The following is a 22,576-nucleotide window of genomic DNA, read 5'->3' on the forward strand; positions in this document are numbered from 1 at the left end:
TGCGGTCGGGCTGATTTGTAGGGTTGAGCTGATGGAGAGCTCTGATGAGTGCTGTAAACACAGATGACTTCATGTGTTGTGTTGGTAATAGAAGTGTCAGAAGCTCACTTTGGAGCCTGTCTTCAGAGCTGCGCTTTGCTCTGACCTCATTCGGCTTTTAAGTGGCCATCTTTCAACTGAACTTAGTCACTTTGAGCATTCACACAAACCCTTGACAGACAAGCCAAACACTAAAATGACATCCTTTACATCCCAGTGCTTGCGAAATGTCATTTGTCATTTGTTTGCAAATGTGCTTATAAGAGAAAAGATTAAACCTTTTAATGTGGGTTAGTCTAGTGAGAAACATGGCTGTATATGCAAAGGCGTTATGATCGCAAATGTTCAAATTAAGTTATGAAAGTTATTTCAGAATGTTCTCTAAATGTTCAAAACATCGTTTTTTTCTGGTTATGCGAACGTTAAAGGTACACTATGTAACTTTTTTGTTCACAATTTAACTCATTTATATAATGATCGAGTACATCATAATTCCATCTTTCAAACTGTATTTTTGTCTTATCCTGGATCACTACGGTACGCCTATGATAAAAGTTTATATTCTGAAGCCAACCGCTGCAGAGCCCAGTACCTGTGTGACTCGTCATAGACATAAACAGAAAGAAGTAGCTTCAACTACAATGTTCTTCCACAAGACGCATGCAGTTTTGCTTATTAACTGCTAGAGCGCCAAAAGTTACATAGTGTACCTTTAGCCCTTAAACACATACCTCGCGTCTTTAGTGACCCGGGACATAATTCACTACCCTCCTCCTCAATCCTCAATCAATTCATTAAAAAAATATTATAAAACAATGCCTGTTTTTTCCATAATTGTTTTTGTAAATGTTCTTGAAATAGCTCAGTGATTTACTGCAGAGTAATGAACGCAATCAAATATTAGTTATATTAGTTATATTGTTATATTAGTTATATTAGTTATATTGTCACTATAACTTTATGGTGGATCTGGTGAAGAAGCTGACAGCAATAAAAATATTGATTTTGAAGAGGTTAAAAATGATCGCATTTGAGATCACGAATATGAACCAGATGCTGAATATACTGGCAAATGAGCTCTGACAAGGATAGTGATAAAAAATATGCTCCTTTTTATTCTTCTGTAATTTTATTCTACAATTATTGAAACATTACATTTAAAAGCTCTCTAAACACTCTAAAAGAAGTAGTAACATTTAGAAGAAAAAAAACTTCAAAAAAGTTTCAAGGAAAAAAAAAAAGTTTTTGTGGTAATGTTTTAAAGGTGCAGTGTGTGATTTTTAGTGGCATCTAGTGGTGAGTTTTCGAATTGCAACCAACAAAAGTTATGGTGGCTGAAAATATGTCATCGTCTGAGACAGCAGAGAGTAGCCAGTTCAGCAATGAGGTTTCTTTACAAGGATAAATTAAGAAATTACGTTTACTTAATTATTCAGTAAAACTGCTCATTCTAAGGTAATACAAATAAAACATTCATTCAGTAAGGTCTTTATACACCACTGAAAACTTCTTTTTCAAGGTAGTGACGAAACGCACTCTGTAGCGCTGTTTGTTCGCTGTCGGCTACGGTAGAAAACCTCATAAGGGGATGCCCGCGGTTATGGAGATATAAATGTCTCATTCTAAGGTAATAAAAACATAACAGTTCATTATGCAAAGTCTTTATACACCACTGAAAACATAGTTATGGATCTTATATTGCATTTCTGTCAATAGATCCTCAGAAATATTACACATTGCACCTTTAAGAACATTATAAAAGACCAACTTTGAACAAACATTCTATTATTTTTACTGGAAGAATGTTTGTTCATAACTTAAGAGAACCTTGCCAGAACGTTAGCCAACCTTCTGAGAATGTTCCCTGTTAAGGGAACTTGAATATTTCTTCAATATTTACATTTTAGAAGAGAATTTAAGTCCGCAAAGTACTTTTGACATAATAAAGTGACTGAAAAGTACCCACAGTTCTTGTTGGGGCACTTGAGTGTCGGTCACTAATCAGGAGAGACTCTATGTTTCTTGCCCCCTTTTTGTCATCTAATCTGTCTCTGTCTGAGTGGCTAGGCTGGAATCAGTAGTCCTGGGGGTTAAGAATGAGGAGGGGTGACGGAAAGAGAGAGGGATGAAAAAAGAGGATATGGGGACACCCCACTGGTTTTGGCTCAGGAGGAACCATTCACACAGAAGACCTTCTTGGGTTATTCCCACAGTACTCTCTTACTGCCCATACACATGCACACAAACGCACACACATACACACTCCAGTCAAATTAGATTTGGGCCCTCTTCATTCTCCCTATACTGAACTGCTGGCCTTTTCATTGCCATCGACCCCTGACTTGCCACTCAGATAATCAAGATCTTCCTAACAGAAACACATATACACAAAGATTAAATGTAGCCTAATTGACATACTACTTTTCTGAAGCCCATACAAAATTCACTGTCACTATTGTATTCTGGGTAGTTGCGTGTGTGTGTGTGTGTGTGTGTGTGTGTGTGTGTGTGTGTGTGTGTCTGTGTGTGTTTTAAAATAAATGGCTGCTTAGGTGTTCTGGGTTTAGCTAAAGGTTGGAATTCACTACAATTCACTACTGAACAGATTTTAAAACACTAGGCATCATACACTTGATGACTTTGTAAATGGTTACAGAGAAAAATTGGGCATCATCCACTAAACGACTGAGGATCACACGCTAACAGACTTTCAAGTCATTCCAAACACAACCGGCTCGTTGCTAGGAGACACATGATAAATGAAAAGTATTAAACATGTTTGATATCCTCTGAATGGTTGGAATCATAAAATCGGAATCAGTGGCCATCAAACACTATGCAATTTTCTGTGAACTCCAACTGTCCAAAATCTGCAGGCTCTGACTTCCACCAACTAGCATTGAAAATATAGGAAAAAGTATTGTAGTGAATTATAGCCGTAAGTGGTTGTTTGGTGGTTGCTATGGTGTTATAGGTTTGAAAAAGAACATCTCGAAGCCTGTATAATATTCCAGGGGAATGTCAATGGGCAATAAGTTACAACTTACGCACTACGAAACGTAACTCTACGTATAAACGAAATATATACATATAAAAATAGATATGATATGTTATTTCTTGATTAAGTATTGAATTTTAATGGAGTTTCAAGGCAAAATAAGTTAGAATCAATCTTAACAGGAGAAACTGAAATTCACAGCGTTTAAAGATCTGGTGTCGACCCTGGTGTCTAGAAGCACAGAAGCAAGAGAAGGAAGTTCAAAACTCTAATTTCAGCAATTAAAAGTTATTGCAATATTTTTATTAAATAAAAAGGTATTTTAAGAAAAGGTAACAAGATGCAAATGTAAAAGTGCTGAAAGCAGCTCCAGACATTTGACCCAAAGCTCAAAACCCATTTGTCTGAAATAGGATATTGAAATCTAACTTAAAGAGTTAAAATGAAAATTCTGTAATTTACCTCATGTTGTTCCAAACCACGATGTTCTTTTCTCTGCGGAACACAAAAGAAGATATTTTGAAGAATGTTGGTAACCAAACAGTTTTGGTGACCATTGAAAATATATATTTAAAAAAAAAACTAAAATAGCAGAAAGTTTTATGTGATGGGTAGATTTAGGGGTAGGGTTAGTGTATTGTAAGACCATAACGTCTATGGAATGTCCCCATAAAACATGGAAATCCAATATGTGTGTGTGTTTGTTTAAGGGGAGGGGTGTGAATGAGAATATGTCCAGCTGTTCATTGTGTCAACCTGTTGCTTCCCTTGAGAAAGGAAGTAAGGCCTATCTCTGTGTGTGTGTGTGTGTGTGTGTGTGTGTGTGTGTGTGTGTGTGTGTGTGTGTGTGTGTGTGTGTGTGTGTGTGTGTGTGTGTGTGTGTGTGTGTGTGTGTGTGTGTGTGTGTGTGAGAGAGAGAATCTGAGAGCAATCTCTTTATTACTGCCATCACCACACTTTGTCTCTCATTCTTCACCCTCACTAATGCATTTACAACTGGGTGTTTGCAGTGGGCCTCAACAAAGATTAATGTACATGCTCCCGAGAGAGCGAGAGCGTCTACGCGTGTTTTGACTAACAAAAGCCGAAGGCTGATCCTAAACATCATGTCATAGCCTTTAGAATAAAGCACCCAGAATTCAGTGCCTGTAAGGGAGCGATTCCCAAACTAGCACTATGTTTAATTGCCCAGGTCAGTAGAAGACTCTGAATGCAGGGAGCTGTGAAAAGACCAGTGAATTATGACTATCTCAACAAAGTCTGTGACTGTTTCATCCCGCAGACCTGTGAACCGACTGCCTTTAAAGTCTGATGAAAGAGAGAGAGCGAGTGAGTGAAAAGATAGATTAAAAAGAAGTCCTTTCCCCTAAGCTTCCAGCGCTAAGCAGCTTTCATTTATTCTCTTATGTGCTAAGTAAGACGTTCTGTACTATTACTAAAGGCATTCTGGGAAACTTTCAGTGGAGGACTGAAACTTCACTGGGGTTTGTAGCACTTACGCATAAACAACATTAATCACTGGCTTCAAGGACAGTTTTAGCTTGGTTAAAATATCTAATAGGACACTTCAGTCGACTTAATTTGATGATTTAGAGCCGTCTCGATCCATCTGAGGAAATTACAAATAGAAAGGGCACTTTTGGAGGGTTTATTTTTGGGCCTGCGTATGAGACACAGAGGGAGGGAAAAGAGAGATGATGAAAGAGAGAGAGAGAGAGAGAGAGAGAGAGAGAGAGAGACTGCTTCGGAAAAGGAAAATCCTCCAGAAAACTTTCCTCTCCATTCATTATAGTGCATGGAAGCCATTTCATGCGGCAGCAAATTGAGATCAAAGTCAAATTAAAGCTGACTCGTTCAAAGGCAGATAAAACTAAGCGAGCCTGCAGCAAAATTTTCTCCATTGATTTCTTCCTCCTTTGCTTTCTCCTTCGTTCTTGCACTCTCCTTCTCTCATGATCCTTGGGACTTCCTTCCAAGAGGAAGAGGCTTTTAAAAAGTCCTGCAGCAGAGTGCTGGCATGACTGAACAAACAAAACCAAACCCCAACAATTCAACCAAGACAAAGTACTAAATTAATACAACTTAACGATACACAATACACTTGAGAAGGCAAACTATTATGAACTTTTATGTATGGTGTTTGACACCATTTTATGTATGGTGTGATCTGTTCTAAAGCCTTGTCCTGCCCAGTGGGCAGCATTTCAAGGCATTATCGGTGCTCCCAAAGTAAAGTTCCAAAGTAAGTTTAGCCAAATGTAAAAGCTGCATCATATCCTTCAAATAATAGAAGGAAGTCTCATTGTGCATTGCAACAAGTTCTGAAGTTTCAAGATGTGAATTCAGCTTAACTTTTAAATAAATTTCAATAATTAAAACATTAAACACTAAAACACTATTTTACACCAAATTTATGTTAATGAATATTTATGCATGTTGCGAACTGCAGGACATGCATAAATATTTATAATAGGAGCATTATTGCCGCCTAGTGTCATGTTGCTTGCTTTCTGTGTATATCCGTTTTTTTCTCTTTTGTCTTTTTTCTCTTTGTCATTTTTACAACAATTATTTTTTTATTTTTTTTACTGTTCGGAAACATTCCCTGCCCCCTGTTGATTGACACCTCAACTCTGATCATTGATCAGTATTTATTTAACATTCTCTACAAAGGGAATTTGACGGGGGAAAAAAAGGTCTGGGCTTTGTAGCGGCTGCAATTAGGGGCGTTCGCACTGGGTAGTTATAGGAACTGAGTTATAGTGCAGTCTCCTGAGAACTAAATTTACCCCTAGGGCCAATTTACTGGTTGTATTCACACTGCCAGTGGATACTGATGGAGGTCAGCGTGATCAGAGCTGGGTTTTTGTTGTGTGATGTCGGTTTTGCAATAACGGAAAAGGAAGACGTATAAGTTGCGTGATTGAAAGAGCAAAAAGGAGAGTTCAGAGACGAAATCTCCTACGACAACTTGCAGTACATATCATTGAGGATGAGGCAAATGCTACAGTATCTATCACTGTTTCCATGTTCATGGAGTTAGTTCGCTTTTTAACAATGGTGCTGGTGTTTCAAGTGGCATGCATTTGGCCAATCAATGTACATTTACATCACTGGTAGTTTCTATTGTGGTGGGTTAGACCCTGCTCTGAAGTACGAGCTAATTTCCAATTATCTGGATGCCTTCTCCTATTATTTTACATGGTTTAGTACTGCCTAACCAGCAGCAAAAACACACAAAGATGTGGACTTTTATAAACCCGCAAAACAATTCTATAGGCTACTAATGGCAAACAGCACTGACATGTTGGACTATCATCTAGTCTATGCATGTTACAGGTTTAAATACTTCATGCTGTAACTGTAGGGCTAATATATTACTCCCTCTATGAACTGCATATGTCAATTTTATATAGATCAATTGTTTACATCAAATTCATTCTTTATTCATCAGTCTAGTCTGTCCATTTAATGGATTGTAACTGTTTGCGTTTAGCTTCAAAGGGCGCCTTTGACGCTGGAAAATTGTAGTTTTTTTACATTCTGTTTCGGACATCCTAAGGCACAAGACCTTTTTTTCTTATTCGGTGGATCAGTTTTTTGCTTACACAACTTCAGTAACTGTGATGTCTGCTTCCAAACGGTCTATAATGCAAAGAATGGCTGAACATTATGCATTAAAACACCAAAAAATTGGTTGGAGATGTCTGTAAAGTTTAAAATTAACCAACCCAGTAACTGAAAAGAGATAACAAAATCAACAATCAGTGTTGGGAAGGATACTTTCAAAACGTATTGCGTTACAGAATACAGAATACATGCCCAAAAATGTAATTTGTAATGTATTCCGTTACGTTACTCAATCTGAGTAACGTTTTCTGAATACTTGGATTACTTCCACATTGAATTGCCTTTTATAAGTGTAAGAATGCGGCCATCAAATCCGGCTTACAAAACAGGCCTATTCTGGTGGGGTGGGGGTGCGGTGGTGACGCGTTCATGTAACATGTAAGGGCGGCACTGCCAATAAAGTATCTAAAAGCTGTCACAAAGAACCGGCAAAAGTAATGATTATGAATATGTCAAATATAGCAAGGAGATATTTTAATTGTTTATTAATAAACAAGTGTTTTCTTTGTCAGTGTCGGCTAAGATGAAGTTGACGATGCCGACTCGCGATCTTCAGTAGTGAACGCGCCAGAGAGAAATGCACATTTCATATGGATTACATAAGCAGAGAGCAGTCTGTAGTCTGTTTTATTTCGTTTCGAATTGTTCTGTTTAAAAGTAGACATGTGAGGCAAGTAGGCTACCTTATACACTGAGTTTCGGTTCATTTATGAGACGAGCCCCAGTTCACGCGCTGGCGCCTCCGTTTCGTGATTATCTATCGTCTGCTATAATTATTTCTTATTTATTAAATCCAGGCAATTGGTTGGTGAAACATTGATTAAAATTAAGATACAATTAATACAGAACGAAATTCAATTTAAAGAAAGTTTTTGTGCTTTCTGTTTGATGTCTCTGTGAAAGTTTTAAAGCATCTTTTAGTGCCGCTTTCAGAGCACTCACGTCCTTAACGGAGAACTGTCACGTCCGTAACATTTTTTTTCTTCATACAGTAAATGCGAACACGAAAAATAAAATAAAATAAAATGAATATTTTATGTTCTGTGGAGACTGAGAGCCAACCCTTCTTCATCCGGTGGGTAGTAGTATTACTTTGGTTTGCGCAGTGTAATTCACAGAATTACTAAAAAATATTTTGCCACCTAAAACTTAAAGATTGTTTTGTGTCACGCATGTTTATTTCCCTCATATTAAATATAAAACCCATGTGTAGACAAATATTTTTCTAATGTCTGGACTCCTTTATTAAGGGAGTATGGATATAAACAGACGTTTCAATATATTGGTATTAAATGCATTTTCTGAGAATTTATATTTCAAGTTTTGACTGTAAATGTCACGTTTATAACGGAATTGGCCAATTTTAAAGAATTTATCTTCAACTAGTTTTGTGGTGTAGGTCTACGTATTTTATAATGTTAACTTCAAATAATACTAATAGTAATTTGAAGATGTTGTAGCATTGGATCTGGACGGGAAAACCCAGGAAGATCCTCCCTTCTCTTTTTTTAATGTGAAATGCTGTTTGAATTTCCAAGATAGAAACGTATTCTTGCCCTGGATCTGTTGTTACGGCTCCATCTACCTCTAGCTCCTGCTGCTCCTCTTCCGACTCCATTGTGACTTCACTGATCACGCAAACCGTGCATTTTTTCGTTTTCATATTGGGGCTTCTGGGAAATGCATTGTGTTGCTTTAATTTATTTAGAGAGTGAATAAACTCGTGAAACAGAGAAGTATCGCCATGTAATCCATTTTCAAAAATGTAACTGTATTCTAAATACTAACTATTTAAATTGTAACTGTAACGGAATACAGTTACTCATAATTTGTATTCTGAATACGTAACGCCGGTACATGTATTCCGTTACTCCCCAACACTGTCAACAATGTACAACAATGTACACTTTGTCAATTGCCATTCCAGTCATCAATTTGGGTGATCTGAATACAATACTAAACCTGGCGGCAATGTCAGCATTGGTACTTTCATTTTTACCCCCCTATGCTCCAGATATTCCCTTTTCAGTTAGGTACTTCACAAGATCTTCAATGATGGATGTGAGAGGACATATAGCTAAGAAAATGGGATCACTTGGCAATACTTTCATATGTTCACTAAGGGTTGACCAAGCTTGGACAATGATACTATTCTCATGTCCAGTATAGGCGAGCACATAAAGCAACTAAGTGTATAAAAGAGAAGTCTTGAACATATTATAATCTTTCTAATTCATAAACTTCACAAACTTTAACTTAAATCCAGTGTTTAGTTGCTCATGTAATGCTCTCATTGCCACAATCTTTGTGAACACAGTCTTTTTTTCATGGTGGACCGTAAACCACAACAAGACCACAACAAATAGGCTCCCGGCTATCCACTAAGTCAGCCAATCAGATTTTAACTGCTGACTCTGTGAAAGTGTTTCCAGTTTAGTGTGCCATATGCCCGGATGTTTGGCGAATGGAGTGTAGGCGTCCGTGGGTGTGACTTCTGAGGCTAAGACTACAAAGGCAGCAACTTCTCATACAAATAGCGATCTGGACAAAAAGCGGCCTTGGAGACTTAAGGAAACGTTAGAGGAACGACTTAATTTTATATACTATATAATGGTGTCTTTCCAATCGCATTGTCTACGTTTACATTAATTGTGACTCAAGTCTCCCGTGTGCTTCACATGCAGTTCACTATTTGTATAATGTACAGACTTTCTGAAGGCAGTATAATGAGGCTTTTGGACAGAATAAAGTGCTTTACCTGTCCATCACAATAAATAGTTACACTCTAGGATCTGCAGTATGAAACAAACAAACCAAAAATCAGGCCTTGGCTAAAACATATATTTATTCTGCACAGGAAAATATGTTATGATAGGCTAAACTATTGATTTCTGTAATTCTGTGAAAGCTGCTTTCATAGAAGATTAGAATAAATATAGAGGGGATGCACGGTCCTGTGGCGTTTGCATATATGTCTGCCTTTTTACTGAGAGAGATTTTTACAGAGGGACTGTGTGGGATAAGATGGAGGGACGTGATATTTTCATTCGTGTGTTGTCTTTTCACTCGGGGTTCAGGGTTTTCTTTTCAAGCAGCCACATGTGGAGCGTCTCTTCCTCTGAAGTTGTGTTTGGATTAGGACAGGAGGAAGGGAACTCTCGCACATTTCCCCCGGAACTCTGTGTTTGCCTGCACCTCTCACAGAAATTAAACAATTCCACACACACCATGAAGGGAAGAGAATGGAAAAAAATGATGTGAGCATGGGAGGCATAATGGGTAGTGCGAAAAAAGGACAGTAGAAAAAGGGAAATCATAAAAGAGGGTCGTGACACAGGGATAAATAAGTATTTTTGCTAAAGGAGATAAAAGAGAGGGGGAAAAAATAAAGTCATTTATTATGAAAGGTATTTGACCCCTTCATGATCTTCAAGACAAATCGTGTTCATTCAATGCAACATGAAAGGAAATTTTGAATAATGTACTGCTTTTTTGTGTGCAATTACAATGAATGGGATTGGAGCTTTCAAGCTTAAAAAAGGACTCGAAAGCACAATGAAGTATCATAAAAGTGGTCCATTTGACTCATGCTCATATATTTTTTGAAATCCTCTGAAATCATCAATAGCTTTGTGTGAGGAACAGTCTGAAATTGAAGCTGTTAGCTTGACATCCTTCCTAGATGAAATGGTCATGAATGTGTTAACAAGTGTTCATGAGAGAAGTGATGTCAAATTCTCATGAACAAATCCTTCTTTTGAGTCAAATCTTTTTAATTAAGCAGTTGATTTGGTTCACAAATATGGTCTGAATGATTTGTTCCAAAATTGCACTGATTTTTTTTTTCAAGTTCAAGACTTAATTATCCAGTCACAGTTCACTACAAAAAATAAAATGATCAATAAGTAATGACTAATGCTTTAACTCATCAAAATAAGCTAAGCAATTTTCAACTGTTTTTATAAGTTATACAAGATTCAACAACAAAAAAGTAAAGTCAGTTTATTGTAACTCAAGTTGAATTGACTTAAACATCCAAGTTGATTGTACTTAATAATGTAAGTTTTTTTACAGTGTATTCTAAAGATCATCTTAATGCAGGGAAAATGATCAGTGAACGACGACAAAAATCTGTTTGTTAACTGTTTGTTGTTGATATATCTGATTTGATATACATATCTGACTTGAAATACAGCATGTATGGACCTATTTTGTAATTTTTTTGTTCTTTTTTGAGCTCGAAGGTTTCAGTGTACATTCATTTTAATTGCACACTCAAAATATACAGAGTTCCACTGAAGAAAGACAATCATTCAGGTTTGGACATGAGAGTTGATAAATAATGGCAGATATTTTTTATTATTTGGTGAACTATCTCTTTAAGTGTGATTTAAAATTAAGAATAAATACTACCTGGAAGACATCTCATCTTCTTGGAAGATACAAAACAGACACAAAAAGGTCTTTCATGAAATAAAATGGGTAATTATGTGCAATTAGGTGTGTATCACGCTAAGAACTTAGAGAGAGATTTCAGATGTTTTTGTAGATGTTTGAGAGCGGTTGGCGTGTTTGACAGCATTACCTGCACAGGTATGAGGACAAGCCGAAACAGTCACGCCTTTAAGCTAATCAGCGGTTGTGTTTGGGAAAACTTGATGTTAATCATAATTTCTGCAACTCCAGTTGCCATGCGTGCAGAAAGAATGGCCTCAAAAACAATTACACTTTTCTGTCTATAATTTACACAGTGCAAAAAATAATATGATCAATAATTTATGACAACATATGTTTTTACATTGCTTTAACTCATCAAAATAAGTTAATTAATTTTCAACATTTTAAGTTATATAAGATTCAACAAATTTTAAGTCAGTTTAACGTAATTTAAGTTGAAATTACTTAAACATCTAAGTTGATTGTAGTTAAAATTTTAAGGCAACATTTTTTTTTCTGTTACAGTGCACTTTGAAAAATAACGGAGAAGAACATTTCACATGTATAATTTTAAAAGTATGTGGCACAAATTTATTGATTCTGATGTAATTTTGAGTACACCTAACTTTTTTTTTTACTGCTTTCACTAATATAATATGCTTTTCTTTAATTATGTAACAAATAAATGACAATGCATTTCTGGGCGACTAAACTTTTTTATCATTTATCCAGAAAACAACATCGGCACGGTAACTAAATTACACTTCAAAGTTTCATTTACTGTAAAATTGTGTGCCTCAAGTCTCAAAGAGAGCACAAGCACACACACTAAGAAACCTTACACATGGAGGAACATGTCAAGGACTTAACACCTGGACAAGCTGAAAGGAACAGAGGAAAATGCCTTTTAATCTGTCCAAGATATGGTTTCATAGCTGTGAGCACTTACCTCATCTTTGCCTATCCGACCCCCTTCTGACACTCTCCTGCACGCAAAGATTACTGTATACCCATGTGCACATTCCTCCAGCTCTTATATCAAAACAGCCTCAAATCACCTGCCACTCACACACACACACACACACACACACACACACACACACACACACACACACACACACACACACACACACACACACACACACACAGGAAAAGCCTTTGGCCCTTTTTCCATTCCTCGAGAAAGAAAGGGGCCTTGAAATCATGACACCAGAGGGGCAGAGATATTTAAACTATTTCCGAAGACTGAGTGATGCTAAGGCTTATCAAATCTGTGAGTTTTCTACATAACATGCATTTGGTAAGTACACATATTAAAGAATGATATTTCAATTGCTACTCCTGGAAATCAATAGGATGAAATAGGAATGAATGGAGACATTTTCTAATGTCTCCTTAGAAATTACCCTATGAATATTATATCTACTTTGACTGAAGTTTCAGATGTATCTCGACTTTGTCACACACTGAATATTGAAAAATGTAAATATTGAAAATGTATGCAAAATAGTCTGTCCTAAATCAGTTTCATGAGGTACCTTCATGCACAAATACTGCCTGTCATTGCCTGATATAGCGCCTTTTGTCATTGCCTGAAATAACTCTTACATAAATGCAGTAATAAAATTTAAAAATCATTATGAATTGCACAAGTAATATTTGATATATGGAAATTATTATTACATCTAAAAATGGGATAAATCAGAAAAGTCATGCCCACATCCGAATATAGTCATTGAAACATATTTTGTCATTGCAACATACGCAGATGCATATACAGAAACGTCTTCTCTGCACACTCAGTGTCTACCCTGATGGCCCATTTATCATTTATTTTTAAGAGATCATAACTGATAGGCCTATATGTCTTTTAAGCCACTCTGGGCAATAAAAATTTCCTCTGAGTGCATTTAAATATCAGATTACTGTAACGCGGTGCGGTGAAGGCAGATAGGAGGCTGGATCCAAACGCAGTTTACACGCTTTATTTAAATAAACTCAAACAGAAACTCAGAACGCGGAACAAGAATCTTAACACTGGGAAACCAACACTCACGTTAATCCTGGAACATATAACAACTCACAAAGACAGGGCAGAAACACAGGGCTTAAATAATCAGGGACAAACGAGCTAACAGGATAACAAGGGGGCGTGGGAAAATCAGAAACACCTGGGAAAACTAATGAACAAGACAGGGAACCAAAGAACATGACAGGACACAAACCCACATCGTGACATAACCCCCCCCTTAAGGGCGGCTCCTGAAGCCCAATAAAACAAACAAAAGTCCAGGAGGGCGGTCTTGGGGGAGGGATGGGGGGCCAGTTCCATGCAGGGGAACGGGACCTGGACCTAGGCAAGGCGGGCCTGGGCCGCAGAGCGTGGGCGGACCAGACTGGACCGAAGGCCAGGGCGGAGCAGGACGAGGCGAAGGCCAGGGCGGAGCAGGACGAGGCAAAGGCCAGGGCGGAGCAGGACGTGATGGCGGCCATGGAGGTGAAGCCCCTGCAGACGACCATGGCGGCGCAGCCCTCATGGTCTCCTCACCGGACCCTTGGCCCCCCCCCAAAAAATACTTGGGGAAATCCACGGGTTCAGGAAAGCCCTTCCGGAGCTTGAAGGGCGCAGGCAGGGCGAGGCGCAGAGGCGGGGCCGGCAGGGCGAGGCGCAGAGGCGGGGCCGGCAGGGCGAGGCGCAGAGGCGGGGCCGGCAGGGCGAGGCATCTGGGAACGCCCTCCGGAGCCTGGCGAGCAAAACGAGTCCTCCTCCTCCTGCGACGGCGCTTCACTGGGCTTGAAACTTTCACTTGGCTGGATTCACTTGACTTGGAACTCGACTCACTTGACTTGGAACTCGACTCACTTGACTCGGAACTCGACTCACTTGACTCGGAACTCGACTCACTTGACTCGGAACTCGACTCACTTGACTCGGAACTCGACTCACTTGACTCGGAACTCGACTCACTTGACTCGAGTCGAGTTCCAAGTTCCAAGTTCCAACTCGACTCGGCGGCACTTGACTCACTTGACTCGGCGGCACTTGACTCACTTGACTCGGCGGCACTTGACTCACTTGACTCGGCGGCACTTGACTCACTTGAATCGGCGGCACTTGACTCACTTGATTCGGCGGTACTTGACTCGGCAGTTGACTCACCTGACACGGCACTAGATTCACTTGACTCGGGACTTGACTCACTTGACTCGGGACTTGACTCACTTGACTCACTTGACTCGGGACTTGACTCACTTGACTCGGGACTTGACTCACTTGACTCGGGACTTGACTCACTTGACTCGGGACTTGACTCACTTGACTCGGGACTTGACTCACTTGACTCGGGACTTGACTCACTTGACTCGGGACTTGACTCACTTGGCTCGGCGGCACCTGGCTCGGCGGCACTTGACTCGGCAGCACTTGACTCACTTGGCTCGGCCGGCGGAACCTCCGCGGTCTCCGGATTGGCAAATCCAACAGGACCAGTGCGGAATACGGGCTCGAGTGGGCATACGTGAGTCGCGGGTTTGGTAAGACTGCAGTGAGGAGCTGGCTCGGCCGGATAGGACGGGAACGTGGCTATGGAACAGCCCACGAAGCAAGCCTCAGCAATGTACCGGTCCAGAGTCCAATCGGTAATGTTGCTCGGCATCCATCGAGCAATCCGGTAATCCAGCCCGTTCCGAAACAGGCCTATGAGCTGGATTTCATCGAGCGTTCCGAGATGGCAAATGGAGAGGAAGTCCTTAGCATAGCTTTGGACGGACTGGTTCACTTGAAACATTACCGAGAGATATTCTCTCAGGGCCCGCTTGCTGACGACTATGGGAGAGACTGCTGGAGCAACTGCTGGTTCCATTTTGCGGTGAGTTGTTCTGTAACGCGGTGCGGTGAAGGCAGATAGGAGGCTGGATCCAAACGCAGTTTACACGCTTTATTTAAATAAACTCAAACAGAAACTCAGAACGCGGAACAAGAATCTTAACACTGGGAAACCAACACTCACGTTAATCCTGGAACATATAACAACTCACAAAGACAGGGCAGAAACACAGGGCTTAAATAATCAGGGACAAACGAGCTAACAGGATAACAAGGGGGCGTGGGAAAATCAGAAACACCTGGGAAAACTAATGAACAAGACAGGGAACCAAAGAACATGACAGGACACAAACCCACATCGTGACAATTACAGACCTAATCTTCATTTACCCCAATGTATATTCTTCAAAATACATTGTAAAGTCAGCAGACAGGGCTATGAGTGAATCCTGCTCTGAAGCAGTCAAAAGCGGGCGGTCCCAAAATATGCTACAGACTTGATAAGAAATAAAAAAATATGATAAAGTTTGAAGTGAGAACAGAGTCAGACAACACCCCTCTTCCTCTCTTTGTGCTAAAACGTCAGCGCATCACACGCTGACACACGTCAGAAAACAGGGTCAGGTACATCTTTCAAACACAGTCTCTTTGAGACACACTGATCTTTTGGGAAATGCTGCTCTCAAAAGTATTTGATTAAACATAGTGCGGAGAAAACACACACTCCGCTGTTTTAATCCTCTGTCTTTTACCCTCTTTTTCTCTCGCATCCCCTCCTCTCGCTGAGAAAGTGATTAGAGGGAACATTCTTGCATTCTTGTGCCTGACACACACACACACCTTTTGTGGGGGCCCTTTGAGTGTCACATTGAAGTGTGTGCGCTTTCTAGTGAAGCCACTGACTGGATGAATGAAAGGAGAGGTTGGTGCAATCGATATACAAATGCAATGAAAGAGGAATGGAGAGAGAGAGAGAGAGAAAATAGAGACTTTGTAACTTTGACTTTGTGTGTGTTTATATATGCTGTCCTTTGAGTGTCTTTTATACATCTGTATAAGTATGTATACTCTCCTCCAGCTGAAGAGAGACTCTCAGTGCTTCTACGTGCACTTTAAAAGTCGAATTTCTTTATCGCAAGTGGATAAAAACACACAATGCATTGAGGCGAAAGTTTCTGTGGCAAATCTCCAGCTGGGGGGATAATTTAGGGAACGCTCGTATGGGTTGTATTTGAAGGTAGTGTCAAATGACCTATAAGGTCATATGGGTTGGAGGACTTGCTGGTGTGCTTTGGATCATTGTCCTGTTCCATTATCGGCAAAGCTTTAGCTGTGGGACAGATGCCTTACGTTTGACTTTAGAATACTTTTGTATGCAGAGGAGTTCATGTTTGACTCAATGACTGCAAGGTGCCAAGGTCCTGTGGCTGCAAAACAAGCCCAAATCATAAACCTTCCACTAGCGTGCTTGACAGTTGAAGGTGTTTGTGCAGATACTCTGTGTTTGGTTTTCGCCAAACGTGGCGTTGTGCATTATGGCCAAACATCTCCACTTTGGTCTCGTTGGTCCAAAGGACATTGTTCCAGAAGTCTTGTGGTTTGTTCAGATGCTTTGCAAACCTCAGCCGTGCTGCCATGTTCTTTTTAGAGAGAAGAGGCTTTCTCCTGGCAGCCTTTCCAAACAAGCCATACTTGTCCTGTCTTTTTCTAATTGTACTGCCATGATAGCAGCAACAGTTATTTCTCTAAGATCATTGCTGATGTCTTTCATCCTTGACATTGTGTTAACACACACACACACCTGAATGCTCCAGACCAGCAAACTTCCAAAAACTTCTGCTTTTATTGAGGTGATCACACTTGCAAGCATTGTCTGGCACCTGACTGCCACTTACCCTTATAATTCCCATGGAAGCAATAAGGGTGTACTTAGTTTTTCACATATGGCTTCTCTATTTTGGCCTACAGTTTTTGTTAAGTAAATAAAGACACAGATGTTGTTCATCTGAGGTTATATTTAAGACTTGCTAAGGACCAGATCATTTTTTTATTAAGTCACGATAGAACCACAGAATTCAAAAAAGGGTGTGCTTTCTTTTTCACACGACTGTATATATTTATGACACTATTGGTCAAATGTTTAGAATAATTATGATTTTTTTTAATGTTTTGAAAAAAGTTTTGTGAAATATTATTACAATTTAAAATAACTTATTTTAAAATGTAATTTATTCCTGTGATTTATTCAGCAGCCATTACTTCAGTGGCACATGATACTTCAGAAATCATTTTAATATGCTGATTTTATAAATTCCTTTTTAATATCTTTTCTTATCAAAGGTGAAAACGGTTGTGCTGCTTAATTATTTTGTAAAAACTTTTTCAGGATTCTTTAATGAGTAGAAAGATAAAAAAACTTCAGGTGACATTCAAATATTCGCAAACACATTGAAAGATAAAGACTGTAACTTGAAATATCTTATTTATAATATTAACATGAATGTGCTTTTAGTAGAAATCGAGAGTTTATCTAAAAACTACTGCTATTTCATTCCCTTTAAAAAACACAAAATACATCCTTATTACATGTCTAAAAATAATTAAAACTGTTTGCTTTAAGAAAAATAGCTCTTAAGAGCAAGTTTTCTTGAGGATTCAGGTTGCTCGCTCTTGCTTCGCCTCTTGCGTGATTGTACCCAATTATGATTCTGTTTCATCTTGCTGCAGATGTTAGGCAGAAGTGGGTCTTAAAAGAACAGGGGCGCCGGCTGAGGGGTGTCAACGGGCCCTCCGTCAAATCCTCTTTGAGGCCAGTGTCAGGTACTTTGATTGGCGGGACTTCGTGAGGAGAGATTCTCTTCTCATCTGTCCGGAGAGCATGACAGGTGAGTGCCACATCAAATACGGCTGAATGGAGAGAAGTATAGTGATCCTTCACAGCAGAGAGCTAGATGACACATGTTTGTGCCAAGGTGAGGGACAACGACCTTGGTGTCGCTTTCTTTCACACCGTCTCAGTTTGGTGAGTGTTCAGGCTCTTTAATAAAGCCGCATTTGCTCAAACAAATGAGTGGAATGATACTTTTTACAGCTTCTCCAACTGTTACTCCACACTGTTCAAACAGCAAGACAGACAGTAGCCCAGACAAAGTGAGGCCATAAAACAGAAGCCTTTCTTATCAATTAAGTCAAACAACTGAAACATATGGAAGCTTGTTTCTACCACGAAATAATAATAATTAAAAAAATATTAATAAAAAGGTAATTGTGACTTTTTTTACTATCTCACAATTTATAATTTTTTTAACCTCTGGAAAAAAAATAATAGTTTTTTTTTTTAACTACTTCACTTAGCTATTTTCTATAGTCTTTCATTGTAGGGGATCCCAAACTTTTTAATCTAGGACCATCCTAAAAAGGTATAATTAAATTTTTTTTTGAATAAAATATGAGAAGAATGATGCATACAGTTTTTTGTTCCTTATCACATTATTAGATTGACCAGACCAGGTTTCTATTTACGTGTTTCAACGTGTTTTGCAGCGTTGAGCAGTGTAGCCAATCACAAACATATATGTTGATTTCGTAAACGCAATGTCCAATCAGAGGTGTTTAAGTTAGAATCCAGAGACTAGAGTTTTGTCTAGTGCTGAGTCCTGACAAGGCCTGGTCCAAACACAGAATTTAGCCATATTAGGTAAGGCAATTATTTTTATTGGCTGCCATGCCAATTTACGCATACAGTATACTTGCTTTCTGTTAAAATTAACAGTGTTTTGTGCTGGGATGTGTAGGCTGTTGCAGGCAACACATAACTTTAAACTGTTTCATGTAATCCTGACTCCCTGCAATGAAATTCAACAAAATTTGTGGTTCATGTATGTAAACAAAAGTTATGTCTGCCAATGTTCATGAAAAACAGATTTTTTTTCTCATCATTTTAAATGGTACATTTAATATTTTATAATACATCATTTTATAATTTCAAATTTATAATTTCCTTTATAATTTCAAAACATATTTTTTTTTTGCAAAATGTGCTTGTGCTGTTACATTTTTAAGTGTGGCTTAGATATATTTTGCTGCCACAGTATATCAGCTATACATGTAAAATGCATTTAAATGGCTCACATTAAACACCTCAGATTAGTCTCTTACATGTAACTAAGTTGGAAGGTCAAATGTATGTCCTTTCCTTTCTTTGAAGCAATGATGCATCTTTAAGTGGTTGAGCGGTTTCCGTTATCACCTTTAGTTTTGTGTATCTCTTACATATATTCTTTCTCTGATCTCCTAAGTGCCGTCATTAACAATGTCACACACATACACATGGACAATACACTCAGGAGCTTCAATGCTGCAGGCCATTGAGGCTCTTCAAGCTAATTACGCTGTTTAGAGTCCTTTGCTGCGTTTTTTTTTTTTTTTTTTTGTACACGTTTGACTCTTTGCATGAAAGAAAAATGCTTTAGAAACGTGATAAGAAGCCCAAATGTGTCTGTTCACGTTTCTCTTAAATCAGCAGATCATTTTCATAGCTCTTGAGTCAGTGCGAAATGTTTTCCTGGCTCGAATGTAAAAAGAAAATTGAAATATTTGCCAGTAATCAATCCTTTTTGAACCACGATGGGATAAGTTTCACTCTTTAGTGGGTCCTTATCAAAGCGTATTATAATGATAAGAGATTTTCTTGAATCTCATATCTAATTGGTGTCAAGTTTAGCTTCTAATGGGAAAATCTGTATTTTGCATATTGTAATTATGGTGTGTTTTGGGTTTTTGTCTTACTGTCCCCAATGACTCACATCAGAGGATTAAAACTCAAAGTGAATGAAATTCTGTTTAGTTTAAAGATATTATATTTATTTCTCCTTTTTTTCTACTACAAAGGCAAGAAAGTTGCTAAATGCTGCTGTTTATCAGGCATGCAAATGTTTTCTGAAAAAGCATGGACCAGACATACACACACAAAGACACACATCATTTTGTCCCGCTCTCATGGAACAAAGCACAGCTTCTGTGGCTCTTTGCCATGCACAGAAACAGACTTGGCCCTAGTCAAGAAAAACTGCACTCCTTTTTAATATCTGGAGCCTTGTTAAAGACTCACTAGGGGAAAGTCACTGCGGAGACCAACAAGGCATCTGTTAAGTTCTTTGTGTTCTTATTTAATAAAAAAAAAAAAAAGTAAGCAGGAGGAAATTATGCTATGGACAATAGAGATGGAGCAAAAGACTCTCTTCTGTTTGAACAAAACGGTAAAACAGATAAAGTGGAATTATGTAGGATTGCTTTAATGTCATTCACTCATCGTGTAACCCTTTGGTACAACTACATTTGATTTACGCTGTGTACACATTAATGTTTAATTAACCAACTATTCAGATGGTCAGAAATTTTGCGGTTAAAAACATTCACGCACACACTTGTCCGGTCTCTTTTGCTCTCTCTGTCCTCAGTAGACACAGAAGCAGGAAGGAACTGCTCTGCAGGCTTTGGCCGGCTCTTTCATGTCTTTGTAGTTTTATTAGTGTTGTCATTAGGGATTTTATGCCTGGTGTTTGCCCCCTTTTAGAAGTGCTGCTGTATTTAGAGGAGGTGTGATATGATGCCTGTGTTGATTGGGCTTTTTTGAATGAGCATCTGTCCATCTGAGGATCATAAACAGTCAGCCCCTCTCCCAAAGGGAACATTTGTATTTGCATTATGGGTAAAGATCCCCCGAAGAGGACACAGCAGTCTAAAAACAGTCTGTCGATAAAAATTACATTTCAAACTTGTCAAAGAGGTAAATAAAAAGTTACAAAAGGGATTCAGACAGCTATTACTACTAAATATAACCCTTGAGGATGATACAAGACCCCTTTGAGAGTGGCTCAAACTTATGGAGAAAAAAAATGGACATGAAATATTGTTTTGAACTTATTAGAAAGAGATATATAGAGTATAGATGTGTATAGATAGAGTATAGATGTGAAATATGTAGGAAAATAGTGCTGTAATTTATTATCACTGAGATACTATTATAGTTTTTCTAAATATTTTGAATACAATTTTTATTTTTATGCTTTTTATTTTTATTTTCATTGTGCTATTGTAATTTTTATTGTTTTATGTGTCTATAGTTTTTCTAAAGTTTTTAAATATTTAAGTTAAAAATGTTTTTTATGGTTTTTGTTTGAGTTTACTATAATAACCCTGATCAGTTGCTGGGCATTTATTAGCAGTCATTGTACAAAAATATCTGATACTAAAATATCTAATAACCCTGATCAGTTGCTGGGCTTTTATTAGCAGTCATTGTACAAAAATAACAGAATTGCTTACCGACAAGAATCAAGTTCCCTTTCAAGGGAAAGGGACTTTCACGCCTCTGCGTGTGTGGGTCTTGAAGCACGTATGGAATCAGTCCAATGGAGAGACGGAACATCATAGGCGGGTGACGTCATCTACCAGAAAACTATAAAGCACCCCCAAAACACAAGCGCGACAGCTTCTTTGCCTTCAGTAAGCGCTATATGTGGATCTGTCTCAAGTGTTTTTGTCTGTCACTAAGCAGGAGTTTCACTATTTCAAAAAACTATATATATATATATATATATATATATATATATATTATATTGAGAGACAATGGCGAGCGAACAACAATTTAAGAAGTGTGTTCCTCCCTGCTCGCGCTTTTTAATGAGCGGGGATACACACAGCTTATGTGTTGTTTGTTTGGGAGTGCAGCATGCCCAGTCAGCTCTCGAGGGGGCTGATTGTGAGCATTGCGAGCGTTTGCCTCTTAGAATGCTCCACTCCCGCCGATCACTCTTTGAGGAGAGTGGTTCGGTTCGCGATCCCCGCGGATCGGGTCCCGCTTATGCCGAGGCTGAGTGGCGACGTCATTCGTGGGGATCGCAGATGGATCTAACAGCGGAGCTTGAGACGGGCTCTGCCCTATCTCAGCCCTTACCTGTTAGATCCAGTGCCTCAGTCTCGGCTTCGGAAGCACGCTCTACGGTTTGTTCCCCCCGAACTGAGGCCCCAGTACTGCAACTATCCAGTTCTGAGGATCTGGATGTTGTTAGTCTGGATGCGGGAGATGTCGATGATTCGCCATCTCGCTCTCCCGAAAGCGAGGAGCTTATGGAGGTGCTCACTCGTGCTGTTTCTAAATTAAGCATCGAGTGGCCAGCTGTTAGGCAGGAGTCTAGAGAAAAATCTAAATTAGATGAAAGATTTTTGCCTTCCCGTTCTCAACCTCCTCGCCGGTGCTTGCCCTTCTTCCCTGATCTCCACACAGAGGTTTCGAGATTGTGGAAAAAGCCGGTCTCTTATCGTGTTTTTAGCCCTCAAACTTCCACTTATTCAAACATTGTGGGGGCTAAATCTCATGGTTATGGGGCGATGCCCAAAGCAGAAGAGGCGCTTGCAAGTCATCTTTCTGCTGAAGCTGCATCTTCTTTTAAAGCACCACTTTTACCCTCTAAGCCTCTTAGAAGTACGTCAGCTTTAGTGGGTAAGGCGTATTCGGCGGCCGGTCAAGCCTCGGCGTGCCTGCACACGATGTCCATCTTGCAGGCATACCAGGCTGACTTATTAAAGGATGTGAGTGACACTCAAGAGGTCAGCACTGACGTAGTTCGCGAACTGCGTCATTC

The sequence above is a fragment of the Siphateles boraxobius genome, unplaced genomic scaffold (genome assembly GCF_051911475.1).
Source record: "Siphateles boraxobius isolate OS27281-9 unplaced genomic scaffold, OSU_SipBor_1 9, whole genome shotgun sequence".
NCBI classification, from domain to species: Eukaryota; Metazoa; Chordata; class Actinopteri; order Cypriniformes; family Leuciscidae; genus Siphateles; species Siphateles boraxobius.